General features: G+C 39.1%; 1 protein-coding gene and 1 pseudogene across 2 annotated transcripts in view; one reads left to right on the forward strand and one right to left on the reverse strand.

The window, feature by feature from the left end:
• The window catches only part of ADGRL2 (adhesion G protein-coupled receptor L2), a 682132-nt gene that overhangs the window by 226772 nt on the left and 436676 nt on the right, over positions 1 to 18684 (forward strand). The gene's annotated exons all lie outside the window — the stretch shown is intronic.
• On the reverse strand, positions 1736 to 17151 carry LOC101042527 (mediator of RNA polymerase II transcription subunit 28 pseudogene; annotated as a pseudogene).

Here is an 18684-nt window from a genome sequence, read left to right on the forward strand (position 1 = left end):
ATTGATCACTTACCACATGCCAGACACTGAATTAGGCACTACAGATAAAATGCAGAGCAAGATTGGCACTGTCTTCCCTCATGGAAAATACAGACAAATGGAAATTTCCAAATACGTAGCAAGTGCTTGAAAGAAATAAATGTCTAAACAAGACACTAACAGAGGTGACCAGCTTTAGATAGGGTGATCACAAAAGGCCAGAGGCCTTAGAAGGGAAGGATCTGGTTGTGTCTATTGTGGGGATAGAGAGAGCATTCCAGGCAAAGGGGATCACCTGTATAAAGGCCCTAGAAACCCAAGAAAAAAAAATTTTTTTTAATAAACACAGACCAGATCATACAGGTACTGACAGGCCCTGGTAAGAAATTTGAAAGTATTAAGATTCATTCTCAGGAAATGGAAAAGGCAATAAAAGATTTCAATAAGGAAATTATATGAATTAACTATCAATCTAACATCCTTTTTGACTTTGTTGGAAGGAAACAAAAGAGAAAGCAGACAGACCAATAATCCAGGGAGAAATGGTGGCAACTGAGACAAAGGGGTGGTAATAAGAGAAAGAGAAAAAAATACCTATATAAAGTACAATTTTAAAAACTTAATTTTATACCTAATGGCATATACAGTCAATCAGTGAACAATCACATTTTCAGGTCCTTCCACGTGTCCAGATGAAAATGTAAAGTGAATGATACATTGTCCCTGCCCCAGAACTTATAATTGATTTGTGGGGAAACAGCTAACAAAGAGGAAACCATATGAATAATCTTATACGAAGTTCTCTGATACCTATAAAAAGTGATTTATTTCTCTTATGTCTTTGGGTTAGCAGGGGAATGTGTAGAAATCTGAAAATAATATGTCTGTATTGTATCATCGCTATTGCTTGTTATATTTACAGACTGATTTTCCTGTGCAAGAACCAGAATGCAACCAATGTCCAAATTGACATTTCTTTTCCATATATTATATTCTTTCTTACTTAGGCCAGCTCTTGGATGTGGAGTAGGTACCAGATTGTGCTAGTGGTAAGACGAAAAGAATACTCTACTTAGACTTTACCAGCATAAGATCTCACTCATGCCTGCCTACAGAGACCCTGAACTCTCACCTTTTCACGCATCCACAATGGCAAACGCCTCAGCCTAAGAGACAAACTCACAGATGGCAAACATAGGCTATTTGCTATCTAGAAATTATAAGAAACTGACAGAATTTCAAACGAGAAAGAAAAATCAAAGGTAGCTAATGATCTCATTTAAAATAATCAGTGTACTGTATGAGAAATATCTTTTCCAAACAATATCTTGGAATAAACTCTAAGTAACTTACCCCAGACTTAAACAGTCCTCGATGAAAGGGACTATACTTTTGCTACTTAAATTATTCTTTCGGGTAAATTTTCAAAAATTATTAGTTTTCGAGAACTTCACGTGAAAACCCTAGGCCATGCCCACAGCCTAGGGTTCTCGCCCCATACCACGGGTATGAACAGCATCAGACTGTCGCACTCACAGGAGTAACCCCAGTTCTTCTGGATGGTAATGTGTGTATCTCTCCAAGTCAGTTGAGAGCAACGAGGAAACTAAAAGGATGCCAGAGGCCTCACGCTTGCAGCCATTCCCATTCCCAGAGTGCCTTTTGCAGGAGTAGGGGATGGTAATTCTGATATCCTGGACACATTTTTAACTGAGTAATAACACTTTGCCTACTTAAATGCCCCCTGTAGTTTCAATTAACGGGGCATGCTTCTGAACATTCTTTTGCTGTTAGGCGAGGCATGGTTACAGCCGACATGCATTGCTTCAGCAGTCAATAAAAGCGCGTTCTCATCTAGAACCAACGTTTCAAACCTGTGTAAGGGTAAGGATATAATTTAAACATTTAGGCCCTAATTTGCAAGACATTTTCAGAATCGTAAGGTCAATAACACTTGTATAACATTTCCACCCTGGGAAGTGGGCATAAAATTAAGAATACAGTGGCTATTATTTTGATTACCAATTCAATAAGTAGAATCCTGGCATTATTGCTATTGATTGCCTAGTTAATAACCGCATAAGAATACCTCAAAGCTCAATAGAAATATAAGGGATATTTATAATGCAGCAATGGATTCTTCAGATTTTACTATAGCTATTTTTCAGGAAATAATGCGTTATAAAAATCATAGTCCCCTATCTCAACACTATCTCAACATTTCTTCCTCTATTCTATGGAAAACTGGTGTCCTTGGAAATCTTAACAGATGTCTGTCAACAACCATTTATGTTAGCTAACAAGTTTTGAATCTGTTGGGTCAAAGTTAAACACTTTTTATCTTGCTGTTTTTTGTTTGTTTTGCTGTTTTTACAAAGCCTTAATAATATGCTAATGTTTATTTTGAATTTCAAGATAAGTGATCTAGCATATAGGACTGTATTTCCCCAATTAATGTGACCCTAGAACATATATGCTATGGTCTAAATATTTGTGTCTTCCCCCAAAATTCGTATCTTAGAATCCTAATTCCCATCATGATGGTATTAGGAAATGGAGCCTTTGGTAGGTGATTTAATTGTGAGGGCAGAGCCCTCATGAATGGAATTAGTGACCTTACAAAAAAGTCCCAAGGGAGTTTGTTTACCCGCTCCGTCATGTTAGGACACAGGGAGAAGGCACCAACTATGAAGAAGCAGGCCCTTGCCAGACACCAGCTCCGCCAGCACTTTGACCTTTGACTTCGCAGCCTGAACTGAGAGAAATACGTTTCTGTTGTTTATAAGCCACCCATTTACAGTGTTGTTAAAGCAGCATGAATGGACTAAGGCAATGTATTAACGTACTTTTTCTGTTTAAAATACGTATTTATTTCTGATTACTTCTTACCCCTTCTGCTGCTACCCCAACTGGAATCAACATTGCACTTTCACACAATAGCCTTCCTAATTCAATTTATCTTCCTGCTTCTAGCCGTCCTTGACAGTCTATTTTCAAGAGGCAGTCAGCAACACCCCTTAAAAATCTATAGAACCCTATGATGATTTTCCGTTTCCTTTAGAACAAAAGCCCAAGTCTTCAATATGTGCTGAGAAGCCATAGGTTATCTCACCTCTCCCTCTTCTCGGGTTTTTCTAAACTCATGTTCTTTAGTCTGCTTGGTTTCAACTTCACAATCTGTTGAAAGTTTCTTGATACGCTAGGAATGCTTCCATTAAAGTGTATTTACACGTGGTGTTCTGTCTGCTTGGCAGAGTCTTCTCTAGAGAGCTACAGGGTACATTCCCTCACTTCCTTCCAGACATTTGCTCAAATGGTGCCTTTTCAATGGGACCTGCTCTCACCAACCCACCTGCTTCAGATGCTAACCTCTACCCTAACCCATCTGTCAACCCTGATTCCCCCATCCCACTTTTCCCTGGATCCACTGCATTTATCATCTCCAACCATGCTACAAAATTAAGTAATTTATTATGTTTATTTCTGACTCCACCTAGAAAGTAAAGTGCAGGGAGGCACAGATTTTGTTTTACTCTGATGTAGCTCTCATTACTAGAACAGTGCCTAGCAGATACTGGGTTCTCAATAGATATTTATTGAATAAAGAAGAAGAAAACAATGTTCTTCATATGTGTTTTTAAAATCAAAATGTGTCATAAAAATTAAATGTTTCTGTTTTCCCTGTTGTAAGATTTATGGAGCTTGTTAGAGTTACTTACGTCTTCGAAACCTAGAAAATATAAATTGGGGGACATTTGCATTTTTCGAAACTCGCTGCCATCAGAGTTCATTTAATATCTGGTAAAAAGAAGCCTAATGTCATCTGTGACTTCTCTTTTTCTAGTTTTATCACCCCTTTCTCTGTACCTGAAATTAATTTCTGCCAGTCGCCTAGCACAGCCAAATGTATTTCAGTAATAACATCTTCATTAATTTCCTTCCCTCCTTCCCTGCTAGGAAGGGCACACATGGGGAGACAGCGGCCAATAATCCTACAGGGGAGGCTGGAACTCTATCGTAGGTGGCCTTCAGTGCAATTAGACTTTTCATGGTAAGCCACTGCATTTTTTAAAAGCAGTATCAGAATTTTTAGAAAGGTAGCGCTGACAGTGACGTATCAAATGGCCTGAAGGTCAGCAGAATTCTCATTTCTAATTCTGCACTAACTCTTGATTCCCTCCCGCTCTGTGATGACCCTTCCATCGGTTTCTCATCTGCTTTCTCTACTCACATCTCAGACTTACTCATTCTCCAAGAGCCTAGATATACAACAAAGACCCAGGTCGCAAGACATCCCTGCTTCTGTCTCCTTTGACGTCTTTCTGGTCCTCTTATACACACTGAGCAGAAAAGAACAAACGGAGAAAGGAGAGAAAAAGAAGAGTTTGACATTAATTTCTCATAATCTCTAAATAATCTCACATAATGTGAGTTAGTATCACTTTACAAGTAAGGGGATTGAGGTTCAAAAAACTAAAATATTCTACCCAATGTCATTTAAGTAGTGGGATTCAGGCTTATAGCTGCCCAGAAGGATAAAAGCAATAAGGCTGACTTTTTTTTTTTTTTTTTTTTTTTTTTTGGAGACTGGGTCTTGCTCTCTCACCTCTCACCTGGGCTGGAATGCAGCGGCATGATCTGGGCTCACTGCAACCTCCACCTCCCATGTTCAAGCGATTCTCCTGCCTTCCCAGTAGCTGAGATTATAGGCTTGCACCACCATGTCAGGCTAATTTTTGTATTTGAGTAGAGACAGAGTTTTACCATGTTGGCTAGGCTGGTCTTGAACTCCTGGCATCAAGTGGTCTGCCTGCCTCTCAGCCTCCCAAAGTGCTGGGATTACAGGCGTGAGCCACTGCACCTGGCCTGACTGACTTCTAATAAGAACCTAAGTTCCAGGTACTAAAACATACCCTTAACATGAATTATTTAAATTCCAATGGGCTTATGGAGAACTTCGGTTGTTATCCCCATTTTATAGAACAGGAAGGAGATCAAGATTAGGAAGATTATGTAATTTTCCAAAGTTCGCATGGCTAGTAAATGACGATTCTAGGACTAGAGCCCAGTTTTATCTAACTGGGGTGAGAAGTCCTAACCCCCACACTATCAATAAACTCTACTGCTTCCTAGGTAATCTTGCCTCCTGCAGTACAAAAAAGAAGAGCCACAGGTCACACAATGGCTGGGTCCTGACCATCAGTACTTGATGGTCTGTCAGTCTTGGGTGTCAGTGAGCCCCTGCTTTCTCTACAGTCCACAGGTCTGGAGCAGCCGTTTATCCTGCCGTTGGGTGTGGGGGAACAGGAATAGTTCTCAACAGATGAGTGCTCCTAAAAATAGATTTTTTTTTTCTGTACTCTTTCCTGTTTTGTTTTAACAATTTATTTCCCATCCACGACTACCACCATCACCACCTGCCCCTGGAATTGTGGGGAACAAAGAAAATTCTACAGCAAGAATTCTGGTTCAATTTCAATTCTGACTATCAAAGCAGCAAAGTCTTCTGGAAATATTAAAATTGTACCGTTCTCTTTCTGCTCAGCACTATGGGTTACACGTGGACTTGGCCGCTCTTTATTTGGAAACACAAAGGCTGGCTTACTCCTTTTTTCTTTTTGAATACTCATTTAGGGTTGGCTCAATACTTGAGGGTCTTGGGTAAAGATTTCTCAATTAAATAGTTAATTTGTATCTAAAGAGTTATTACTCAAAATACTCTGAGATATGAAGATGGGGGTGAATAAAGACTTAGAAAAATTTAATTCCCATAGATGTAGCACAATAATAATGATAAATTAGGAACATCACAGATGTACTCACAACATGCTCAGATGTGTGAAGAAATGGCATTTATCTCTTTTTAATTGATTGGGCCTTCTTCATAGTCCCACAGCCTCTGGGTAGTCTAGAAAAGTTATTTCAGTTACATCGTTGATTCAATCTTATCAGGCAATTCAGCCCATCTCTTTATGTAACTCAGTTTCTGCTTCAATGAGTAAGAGAAATACTTGTCAGATTTCAGGCCTCTCCACCTGGAATTATGTGGATTTATGTGAAATGAGTGAGGTGCTCGTAATCTTAGGGGAGGTGGAGTCCTGGAGTTGAAGAGGCGTCCTCGAAGCTCTCCTGGTCTGGCCTCATCTCGGAATGACTTGTCCACGCCCGAGGCATTCTGCAGCCTCCATTGCTAGACGCTGCCTTTAGTGATATTCATTCATGTTTTGTTTTGTTCACTCAGTGCCTAGAGTGTTTCAGTGCCCCAATAGCCAGCTCCCCTTGTTGATCAAGCTCCATCTCTCTGCTTTCGCTGAAAATAATGATTCCCAACTGGATCTTTATCTTCTGTGGATGGTTTCCATTTCTTTAGACCACCTGCTCTGGCCAAGTTGCCAGGCAAGACCTTCACCTACTTCCAGCCATATGCCCCTAGTCTGTTTCACAGGAAACTCAGAAACTTCTGGATAGCTACCGTACCATACAAGAGCTGAGGGAGACACTGAGGGGTTAAATACGGATCTTACTATAGTAAGCCACTGAATTTAATTTTATGTAAAAGCCCCAATAGTTAAGCAGAAGGAAACTGTAAGGTGATAGCTTCACAAGTCCAAGTCCTCTTGGAGGGGAAAACGCCCTGTCCCCTCACCACTACTCTCAAATTCTCTAGAACATCTCTGTACTCTTCTGTCACTCAACCCCCACCCCCAGGAATTGGTGAAGACTAGAGAAGCTGGAGTATTGTTCTCCTCTTTCCCTGTCTTCTATCCAGAATCCAATGGGAACTGAGGGGCCAGGCGTTTCCCGACTTCTTCCTAACCTACCCTGAACTCACTTTCATTTAAGACTCTCTAGTATTATTTGTCTGGTTGTTTCTCAATAGTTAAAGAAGAAATAAAGGAATTTAGAAAATCTTTTTCTTTCTTCAATCCAAATTTCATGACTATTGTCTTGGCAAAGAAGTCAAAGGAGCCAGCTTTTGAGATTTAAAACTGATCAATGGCTTCTTTGTTCTAATCTTGGGAATGCCCAGCTTCTCCTTCCCAGGGGCTATGTGCTTGGGAGGTAGAAGTTTGCAACAAGGGAACTTGATTTAAGGGATAAGTGTCAGAGCTTTGATTTACTATTTCAAACGATTTCAAATAATTCTCATTATAACTCCCACAAAAATAACAATATTAGATTCTTACTATGTCAGACACTGTGCATCAACGTTATTTTATGTTTTTCTTAATTCTTACAACAACCCTGTTATGAAAGTCTTATTACATACGTTTTCAGAGTAGAAAATCAAGTCTCAAAATGATTCACACAGCCGGGAGGGAGTTCTTTCTCTTATCCACTACAGTCTAAAATAACGTTTCTCAGTTTGACTACAGCCCACAAAAGAAATATAATTTATGTCCCAATCCAAATACATACACAACTGAAGAAAGAGTTTCACGTAACAATACTTAACTCATACATAATTTCTTACGTTCTCGCAATTCTCTTCCTTTCTTTTTTTATTATTTTTAATGCTAATCACAATCAACTAAATTGATTTCATGACCTACAAAAGGATCATAATTGACAGTTGAAAAATGCTGCTCCAGCACCTGCAGCATCAATATTACAGAATTCTAGTTGAAATTATATCAAACTATTTAGCCATTTGGAAATCAGGCTCAGGTAATTTTTCATGTACAAGTTATAATTGGGTGCGCTTCAGTATGAAAGACTTGAAGCAAGTAGAATAGTGAGTTAAATGTCAATTAAATACGGTTAAATAGCTTTAAAACTACTTAGCAAGAGGAAATCCAGAAGCTGAACAAATACAGGTTTGTGGTTGACTTGCCATTTTTAAGTATTTTCACAAAGTCCTCTTTGGGTTAGCCTCGCAGAACTTGTATCTAGATATTTTCACTCTTAATTTTGATCTGCAGGACTTAATTGTATCCCAAGGTTTGTATTTTTCTCCAAGCATCCAGATTAAAACGTAGCACTCTTTTCATCAAAATTGTACTCCACATCTAAGTAATTTCAAAAATGAAAAACTTTCATGAGTCCCAGATTCTTGGGGATTTAAGGCAGCGGACATGCTGCACTTGGAGTGAGCAAGATAAACTCCGGGCTGAGGATGTCAATTAATTTGGGGATGAGTGAATGACACTTCAAAAAACAGAAGGTCAAGAAGATGTTGAAGAATTTCCAGGTTGTAAAAACGAGAAAAAGCCAAAAGATTTCTGCCTTTCAATCCAAAGCTCATTACAAGGTTGTATGTTGGAGTGCTTTGCTTTAGGCAGCTTTCAAGTAAATCAAGAAATGAGCCCTCTCCCATGTTTACTGCACTTTCTGGTTCTCACTAAATTATACTTCTGACCTCTGAGACATTTGCAATGGCACCAGGATGTAGTTACAAATTGGATTAGTATTACCAAGCAGATCCTTTTGACATGCTGGAAGACCTAATCCATCAGTTACCTACTGAAGCCAAATGGATGATGTTAGTAGCTCTTTGGGGTAGGTTTTGAGGTACACAGTTGGAGGACAAAACAGAAACTTTTGAAAATATGGAAAAGAAACTAATCAAAACAAAGGAAGGATGCTTGAATAAATGCTGGGAGACCTAGATTCTGGCCCTGCAACTACCACAGAATAGTTTTGGAGGCCTTACAAAGCTATGTAACCTTTTTAGGTTTCAGATATCTCACCTGCAAATGTCTTCTGTAGCTTATCACCTGCAGATGGTCTCCTAGTAACTACTGACATGCAAAATAGTTGGGATCAATTCTCTGTCTCAAATTGCACACAAGATTGAAATCACCATTTTCTTCAATCCTCCCATTAGATTAATACAATTTAGAAAATACTATAAATAAGCAATCTTCCTGGAATCCAGCATCATTGAGAAAACCCTAGCCACCAGTGGTTTCAGGAGAGGATGGTGGGAGAAAACATGTGTAAACAAGATCATGGGATGAGAAATTCACACAACCTGTAGAGGGCACTAAGGTACTTTTTACAGAAAGAATCAGACTAATGGGCATGAGAGGTACCTGTTACCCCCAAGTGAGGAGCAAATGGGAAGAAAAGATGAGTGAGAGAGGTATCTTCATTCATCATTCCTCACACAATTCTATCAATCCCTACCTTCTATCCCAAGTAAACAGTAATCAGTGATTACAAAAGATAAACTGGGAACTAATAGAAAAGGGAAAAAAGTACCCGCAAAAAAAGCTTCTTGGTAAGGATTTGATAATGAGCCCTTGCTACCTAATAACTTCAAGATTTGCCATTGGTCAGAATTAGGAAACCCAAGGAGAAAATGTCTGAAGCTCCTGACATATTGATTATTGGCAGAGCAGAGGTAAATTAGGGGGAAAATCCTATTATAGGCTAAGGTCAAAGGATAGCACAGATGGAAGATGCAAGTCAATGCCTTGTATTGCAAGATTGCTTCTCAGAGAGGAATGAATAGGATTCAAAATGATGCCAAGAAATGCCCTTATTTTTGTATAATTCTTAACAATTTGTAAAAAAAAAAAAAAAAAAAAAAAGTTTGTAAAGCTAGAATCTCACTTGATTCTCATGACAGCCATTTTATAGATGAAGGTTTAGAGAGATGATATGGCTCTCCCAAGTAACACAGTAAATTTCAAAGCTGAGTCTTTAACAGAAATTAATTTCCAGTGATTTTTAACAGAACATCAGGCTGTTCTACCAAGCCAGCACACTTTCGGGGACTTATTCACAGTGGAAAAATTCTGTTACAAGCCTAAGAGATGTCAGTTTATGTTGTAAAGTGAAAATCAAATGGCAGATATTCACAAAGCAAAATAAAGACAATTTCTCATCACGGGCTTTGTAGCTCTAAGAACCTAATAGGGGTTTTTCACAACACAAATGGCAAATGTTAGCAGCACGCTGAGTTGGCAGTCACGTTGTCTGCCTGATCAGCGATATGCCATGCTGTTCGAGATTTATCCTGTTACAATTCCTCTGCATAAAGGCATCATTTCCAAAATGTCCCTATCAGAAAGTAGACAGAATTTGTAATAAAAGCTAATAGAAGAGGTGGGAGCATATATGCTTTCTGTTCTAACCCCTTACAGGAAAAAAAAAAAAAATTCATTACTGCCTATATTCAGATGATTAGTGTCCCAAGCCAAAGCTCCAGGAAGGGAATCTAGAGTCAAAACAGGAAGAACGAGTTTGGGTGTGAGCTCCACAGGGAAACCTCAGGCTGAGACATGATGATGTTATTGGCTTCAGGAGGGGCTTTGAAGTCAGACCCAAGGTTAAAACCCAGCTCTGCCTCTTAGAAGATGTACTATGGAGCTTCATTTTCTTTGCAATGAGGATGTCATTCTGATCCTGCAAGTTGATGTAAGGATCAGAAATAATACATGTAAGTGTATGTCACATAATAAATCCTCAATAGGTGGAAACTAGAATTTTTAGGTCCCAGGTGGTTGATGGGAAGTGGGGCACAGAGTAATGTTGAAAGCCCTCTTTTCAAGTCCGCTAAAGAGTAGCCCTGACACCAGGTCTTGTGGAAGGTCTGTATATTCAACAGGCCAAGGACTCTGTCAGAAGACAGATTTTGTCGAGTGTCACTTTGAGTCCCCAAGAGTAAGAATTTACTCTACTTTGATTTGTACAAGTCCTCCAAGATCAAAGGTGGATTCTGAATGTTAGTTGTCAAATGAACAAACGATTGTGGAAATATAAAAGCAAAGCAATTCATGTTGCCTTAGGAATAGCTCATTTGCAAAATCTAAAATGCTATTACATTGACATATTTCCTCATTTCATCTATTAAATCTTCCATTTTAGTAAAACTAGTTTGTCACAACCAAGTGCTGTGATTATGTGCGCTTATGTATACATCATATGTGTATAGTCTGCCTATAGTGTCTAACGAATGCTGGGTCTGAGTTGAAAAAACTAGGAAATTAAGATCTAGGTATGAGTGAACAGCCTCTGCATTTCAAATATCTTTGAATATGGCTACCTTTTAAAAAATGCTTCTGAAATATATAGCTTTTTAAAATTTTAGTTCTTCCAGCACATCAGTCAATCAAACTGTAAGTTGTTCTTTTAAATAATGTCCATTTGGAAAACATGAAAAACAGATCCCATGAATTGAAACTCTCCCCGGGTTAACTGTAATGTGTTCATGGGAACTGCTTGAGAGAGAGTATTTGTAGGTCAGGAATCACTTTCCTGTTCCCTGAGTTTTTGTTCTCATCTTCCATCTAGAACTTGTCCTATTTTATTTCAACCTGCCTTTGTGTGGCCTGGGAAAAAATGTTTATGTAAAAATTGACCCCTCTCTGGCTCTCTCGGCAGCTTGTTTGTGGTATAGATGAGTGTGCTGGTTCAAATTCCTCTGTTCACTGTTGACTAAGACCTTGAAGAGTTCTTCAGGCTCCACTAGGCCTGAGAAGAGTCTATTGAGAGTCTCAGCCTTTTTCTTCCTGCCAAGTTACTTTTATATTAGGTTGATAAACTCCTGAATTGTTGAGAAGCAGCTGTTCGAAGAAGGATTTGGCTGATTCTCATAAGACTTCTGGTGCATGGGAGATATGTTTGCGTCTGGGATCCATTGGTTCCTAACACAGTTAGACCTGGATGACCTCTCTTTCTCGCTCTGTAAAGGTTTTTGGATGTGATGGAAACACAGCACCGCTTTTCAGGGAAAGCCGCAGCCACTCAATCAATTTCCATTTCCCTTCTGTCTCCCATCTAAGTGTGGATCTCTCTCTATAAATGTTAGTCTTTAAAATTAGGATTTCAGGTAATTTGATGTTTACTAGATGAATGCTAACCACACAGAGTATATGAAACTTTGCTTAGAAAAAAAACCGAAAAGAAAAGAAACAAAAAGTACCCAAAACAAAACCATGAGTTCTGTCTAAGACTAAGCCTGGTCAGATACATGAAAGGGTTTAAACTGTTAATTTTCATGTATTGCTCAAGTAAACAAAACTAAAAGCATTTAATTTCTCTAATAATCTCAGACAAGGTTTTCTTCTAATGTGCTACATAATCTATATTGATTACTCTGTCGGTGAGATGCACATTTAATAAGCATGTATTCCAAAGTGAAGCATAAAATCAAAGTTTAAATTACTGTTCTTGAAAGCCACTTTTTCCCCCAGTGTGTCAAAACAAAATGATTGTGGGACCACAAAGACTTAACATTTCAATTGTTTCTTGAGAAACTAATTGATAATTGATAATAGGCATTAATATGAAGAGTACATTTACAGACAGCAGAGGAATAAATTCCATACTTTTTCACAACATGTTAGTGTAGAGATGACTTCCAGGCAATCACTTGGGAACAGAAAAGAGCTTAGCTGAAAGATGTAAAGGAAGAATAATTTTTTAGTGTTTCTGAAAAATACATAAAAAATTTCAGTATTATTTAAAAATTATCAAATTGATTAAAAATTTTAATATCAAATCTTGATCCACTAGATATGACATTTATATATGCATATAATAAAGATTAGATTACAAGCTTTTAGCATTATTTTTGCAAAGGGCATTTTTATATATAAGAGCAAATTTCTTTGCCAAATTTAAGCGACCGGTTTTTGAACTTTTAGTATCTCCCAAAGCAGTATTTGCGGCTATGCAAAAATTTTTCACATCTTTAACGCTCTTCAGAAGCGGTCTATAGAAGGCAAACTGTAAATGTGTAAAATGGTAAATAGAAGGGGTGATTCAAAGGAAAAGCAACTTGACATTTGTAGTAGCAGAGGGTACCGTTGTTTTTGATTTGTTATATGCCTTAATCTGGCATGCTATTTCACCCTTCATGACACACATCAATACCTTCTTTATGTCTGGCTATTACCACTCATTTAAAAATCTATTTTACATGATTCTTTCAGCCAAAAAAAGACCATAATGACACAGAATACAGCATGTGCTTCATAAATTCTGTAAGAATCAATACTTTGGCTGGGAATTTGTCAGTCTCTCAAAGTTATGCATCATTAAACTTTACTGTTATTACGGTGGACTCTTCCTCAAAGTTCAGTACCTCACTCATCTTGCAGAAACGTTTTTAAAGCTAAGAAAGCCAGAGAAAGGCAAAAGCTACTTACAGTGGGATAGATGCCTGCAGTTGATGCTTCATTTCCAAAATGCAAATAGAACCAACGGCTGTTTTGCTTATGTGTGGGCAGGTAGTTTATAAGTGTCAGATTCCATTTATCTAAAGGCCATGTCGATGATATCCACACAAGTTTGGAGAACATGGGAAATATTTGTCTACTGACTAGCATCCTCCTGCTTTCTAATAATAACCTCTGACAATTCCAGCAGACAGGTTAAAAAACAGATGACAGCTGGATTCTTCACCCATTTTACACTAGTCCCTGGATTAACTTGTAATGAGAACATGAGAGGTATTTGGTGTTTGTCATAATGACTGGTTCAAATAGACACTTTCTTTTCAGCCACACCTATAGGAATTCCAGCTGTGATCACGGCACCTATGAATAGCCTCATCAGCATCAAAACCAAATGTTGGCAGAATGCCATTTGTGAGTTGTCTCCTGCTTTCACCCCCATCTCATCAGTCAAGATCTCACTATTCTTCTAACCATATGAAATACATGAGGTTCCCAGAACTGACTGATCTCTTGCTGCTGGGTTCAAGGCCGTGGCTTCTGCAGTTCCTTTCGCTTGTCCTATTTCCCCTCTTAGCTACTACTATTTTTTGGCAAAAAAAAACCTTTTGAATGTAATAAAGAAATGGCAACAACTGATACATTAATTCAAAATATTTTCACTAAGCACTAAGTAGAAGTTACCAATCTTTTCACCAGAATCCCTTTGAAAGAATGCCTAAAACTTAACAGCTAACTTAGGCATTTATTTATTTATTTAGAGACAGAGTTTTGCTCTTGTTGCCCATGCTGGAGTGCAATGGCACAATCTTGGCTCACTGCAACCTCCACTTCAAGCGATTCTCCCTGCTCAGCCTTCCGAGTAGCTGGGATTACAGGCATGCACCACCATGCCCAGCTAAGTTTTTTTTGTTTTTGTTTTTGTTTTTTCTTTTTAGTAGAGATGGGGTTTCTCCATATTGGTCAGGCTGGTCTCGAACTCCCGGCCTTAGATGATCCTCCCGCCTCTGCCTCCCAAAGTGCTGGGATTACAGGCATGAGCCACCACACCTGGCTGGTTATTTAGGCTTTTAGTCAAGAAATATGAAGCTGCCAATCAGAGTTTCTAATAACCATGAGACAACCAGGTTAACAGCCTTGAGGTTATATTATATGAGCTTTTAAAAGTTTTGTTTAAACTATACATTCTAACTGAGGGATTTGTTGGTGTCAGGCTGGTAATCACAGGTCCATGGTCTGGATACCATATACACACACAACAAAAAGAGAAAGACTATATGATCCCTGTATATTTAAGGGAAATAATGTCTAATTCTCATGGGTGTGCAATTCGTGAGGGGCAGAGAGACGGGTGCAAAGCACTAGCCCACAAGGGAGAGCCAAGAAAGGGCAGTAAAAGAGATAAAATCCTGTACCCTTGGGATGCAGCAAAATGGGTGCTGGGAGGCTTCAGGCAACAGGCACATAAGTGGATGTCAGTGCATGCAGGAAGAAGCTTTCAAGGCTGAAGAAAACAAAATGAGCCAAGGCACAGGGCCACAGGAGTACTGCCGGTCAGAAGACAGTGAAGCATTTGTCCTGGGTAAAGGGATGTGATCTAATAAGAGACTGTATAAAACTCAGAAAACTTCACCCAATGAGAGCCAGAGAAACAATACTGGTCTCTATTTCTTTTTCTTTCTTTCTTTTTTTTTTTTCTGAGACGGTGTTTTGCTCTTGCCATGCAGGCTGGAGTTAGTGCAATCCTGGCTCACTGCAACTCCCGACTCCTGGATTCAAGCGATTCACCTGCCTCAACCTCTCAAGTAGCTGGGATTACAGGCACCTGCCACCACGCCCCGCTAATTTTTATAGTTTTCATAGAGACAGGGTTTCACCATATTGGCCAGTCTGGTCTCGAACGTCTGGCCTCAAGTGATCCACCGGCTTCAGCCTCCCAAAGTTCTGGGATTACAGGTTTGAGCCACCGTGACAGCTGGCAATAACCTTTCTTAATGCAAAATATTTTTCCTCCCAAAATGTAAAACAAAAATGATATCACCAAACAAAACTCAAAACAGAAAGACATGATCAGAGCAAGCTTTAGCCCCTCAGAGCTCACCCATGTCCCCATTGTTACTCTACTGAAAACAGTGTCTGCCCCATGAAACTGATTCATTACTCCAGAACATGCTGAAATTTACCGTATCACTGCTCCCACTACATCCCTGTTGAAAAAAAGTAAACAAACACCACACAAAATATAAATTTACCCCCAAAAGAAGTTAACAACAACCTGAGGACCCTATTGTAATACTACTACACTAACCCAAGATATTTTCATCCTTTTCTGACCTATTTACCAAAAATTCCCCATTTGGAGAGCTCTGGAAACGTTACAAATATTGTATTAGATTCTTCTTCTTGAGGTAGCTCCAAGTCTTGAAACAGAGCAAATTTACATATTCTTCTACGTACCACTGAGGGGTAATTATCATAAAACGCCTGCGACCAAAATCCTCACCCCTGATTTTCAGACTATTTTAGTTTTTTTTTTCTTTGAGACAGAGTCTCACTCTGTAGCCAAGGCTGGAGTACAGTTGTGATCTCAGCTCACTAAAAACTTTGCCTCCTGTGTTCAAGTGATTCTCTTGCCTCATCCTCCTGAGTCACTGGGATTACAGGCACCTGCCACCTAACCCAGTTAACTTTTTGTGTTTTTAGTAGAGATAGGTTTCACCATATTGGTCAGGCTGGTCTCGAACTCCTGACCTCAAGTGGTCCACCTGCCTCAGCCTCCTAAAGTGCTGGGATTATAGGCAAGAGCCACGGTGCCCAGCCTATAATTTTTCCTTCAGATCAAACCGTGAGAAACATACATAAAAAGTTGAAAAGTCATACAAAAATTTAAAAACAAGCAAAACCAACATTTAAAAGAAGCTCTGTTGTTACACTAACAGTATAAACTTTGCTAAAGACCAAAACAAATTTTACTACAAAAGAATTTTACTACAAAAAATTTTAGTACTAAAGCTGCAGACATTTTATAAAGTACTCAAGAAATTAATAGTTTATAAAAATAGCAGAAGATTTTTCAATAAGATCATAAAATTAAAATCAACTCATTCTCTGGCATAGAGTTCTTCCAAAACGTCAAGTCTACAAGAAGGGATATAGGCTGAGTGTGGTGGCTCATACCTATAATCCCAGTACTTTGGGAGGCCAAGGCGGGTGAATCATCAGAGGTCAGGAGTTCAAGGCCACGCTGGCCAAGATGGTGAAACTCTGTCTCCACTAAAAATACTAAAAAAAAAAAAAAAAAAAAAATTGCTGGGCATGGTGGTGGGCACTTGTAATCCCAGATACTCAGGAGGGTGAGGCAGAATTGCTTGAACCTGGGAGGATGAAGTGAGCTGAGATAACACCATTGCACTCCAGCCTGGTGTAATCCAGCCTGGGTTACAGAGCAAGACCTCGTCTCAAAAAATAAATAAAATAAAAAAAAAAAGAAGAAGGGATATGTGGCAAACCCACTCTCAGGCTGACGACATTTGCCTATTGGCTTCAGAGGTGCAGGGATGTTGACAGAGGCCTCCTCAAGGTTGGCCAAAGAGTCCTGAGAAATGTCGGCCAGCGCTTTTTGTGCTGCACGTGGCTGTTCTCCAGCACCTGCTGCCCACGGCTCAGCTTTGCCAAGTGCTTCTGGACTAGTGCACCTTTCCACTGTGATTCATTCCTTAGTTTTGAGACATTTTCTTTAATGACCTGCTCTGGTTTCTGAACAAATGCCTGCAATCTTTTTTGTAAGAAAAAGCATTCTGTCTCTTGCAATATCTGGAAACTTCCGGATACACTGATCAATACCAATTCGAATGTCTTCCTGATGGGTGCCACTGACATAGTCCTGACTCACTGGAGAAGTTAAGCAAGTCTCACAAGATGACTCCAATTTCTCCGTCAAAGTACTGTTAGGAGGTCTCAGAGCACCTGGGGCTGCCTGAAGAAGTGAAGTTTGGCCCAGGAGGCCTCGTGGGGGCGGCGGGTCCTGGTGGCTGCCAGAGAACATAGTGGAGCAGCTATGTCTGGAATGGCATGGAAGGAGCCCACTCTTAGCTCTTACTTTCTTTATAATCTCTGAATATTTGTCACCCTCTCTGGGAAGTCCTCCCTGATCACCTTACATTGAGGATGTCGTACCTCTGTTCTGGCAAGCACTCTGTTTTGCCCTCCATTGTATTTATATGGTAATGATCACCCTTTGATTGTCTGGCTTCTATATAACGTCGAGAGTTTCAGTAGGGACTGCATCTATTCCCCACTCTACCCCATCGCACAAGTCAGTGACTGGCACACAGTAGATGCTCAAAAAATCAGCAATGAATAAAATGAACAGTGTCTTCCATGTGCAAAGTAGAAGGTAAATACTAGAACTCTCAAGAGGCATAAAATTTAGCCCCTATTCCCGAAGGGTTTGGGTGGGAAAAACAGCATGAACATAGGTTTTTAAAAAGAAGAGGAATAGGAACTAAGAACCAATATAAGAACATTAACAACAAAAATTATTTTCATTAGCTGCAAGACAGTCATCATTTATTATTTGTGATAATACTCAAAAAAGTTTTTTCTCACATGAATAAGTAAGAAATAGTTATTTGAATGTCAGAATCGTATCAAATTATAGCACCTTTCACAGTGTGCTCTCCCTTATATCTGTGGTTGAACTGTCTCACCCACTGGTTTGTTGACAATGCCTTCAAGGCCATATTGCTTCATGGGAGAATTTGAGTGCAAAGATTCCTTCATATTCATTCTTCAAGCAGTCTTTCAGCTTCAGATATTTCTAAATTTTGCCTCAGCTATTGAAATTTGTTATAGAGTAGGGGAAAAAAAAGCCTGATTCCCACTTCTTAAATGAGGGTTTATACAATAAAGTGTTTATAATAGTATCTGGTACCTGGTTAACTTTCAGTACACGTTTGTCATTCTCATTTCATAACCCTTAGTATCTTTAGATTGCCCTTTCTAAAGCACTGAATCTAAGTCTGAAAGCAAGTATAGATGAAAAAGAAAGGCAATATAATGAGCCCTGCACCAAGTTCTTGGACTATGTCATGCATTTAAAATTACGGTTCAGAGTTCAGGTATTTGAATTGGCTCACAAACAATAAGGAATTGTGCCTGGTCTGGGTCAGATATAAACAAGCTGGAATCGGGTGTAGGTAAGATGTTTACTAGTTTGCTGTCCTGGTTGTGTGCTTTCTCTTATTCCTAAAACCTTCGCCTCCAAGCTTTCTGTCATTCTGTAAGGAGGCTTAGATTTGGTCATCTTCCCACCTTATGCTAAGCCTAGCATGGTAAGCTTTGGAGTCAGAAATTCCTGAGTTTGGACTTGACCTCACCTTTAGCCTCTCTGAACTTCCTTTTCTTTATTTGTAAAGGTGGAATTAATAACCAGTCCTGCTTTAAAATCTCTTAAGGGTAAACACTAATTAATATAAAATTAATGGTATAGGGTAAACACTAATTAATATAAAATTAATGGTATAGGATACTATAATCTTAGTGAGAGAGACGAGCCCCTCTAAGTAGGTAACTGATT

Source organism: Saimiri boliviensis, chromosome 11 (genome assembly GCF_048565385.1).
Source record: "Saimiri boliviensis isolate mSaiBol1 chromosome 11, mSaiBol1.pri, whole genome shotgun sequence".
Lineage (NCBI taxonomy): Eukaryota > Metazoa > Chordata > Mammalia > Primates > Cebidae > Saimiri > Saimiri boliviensis.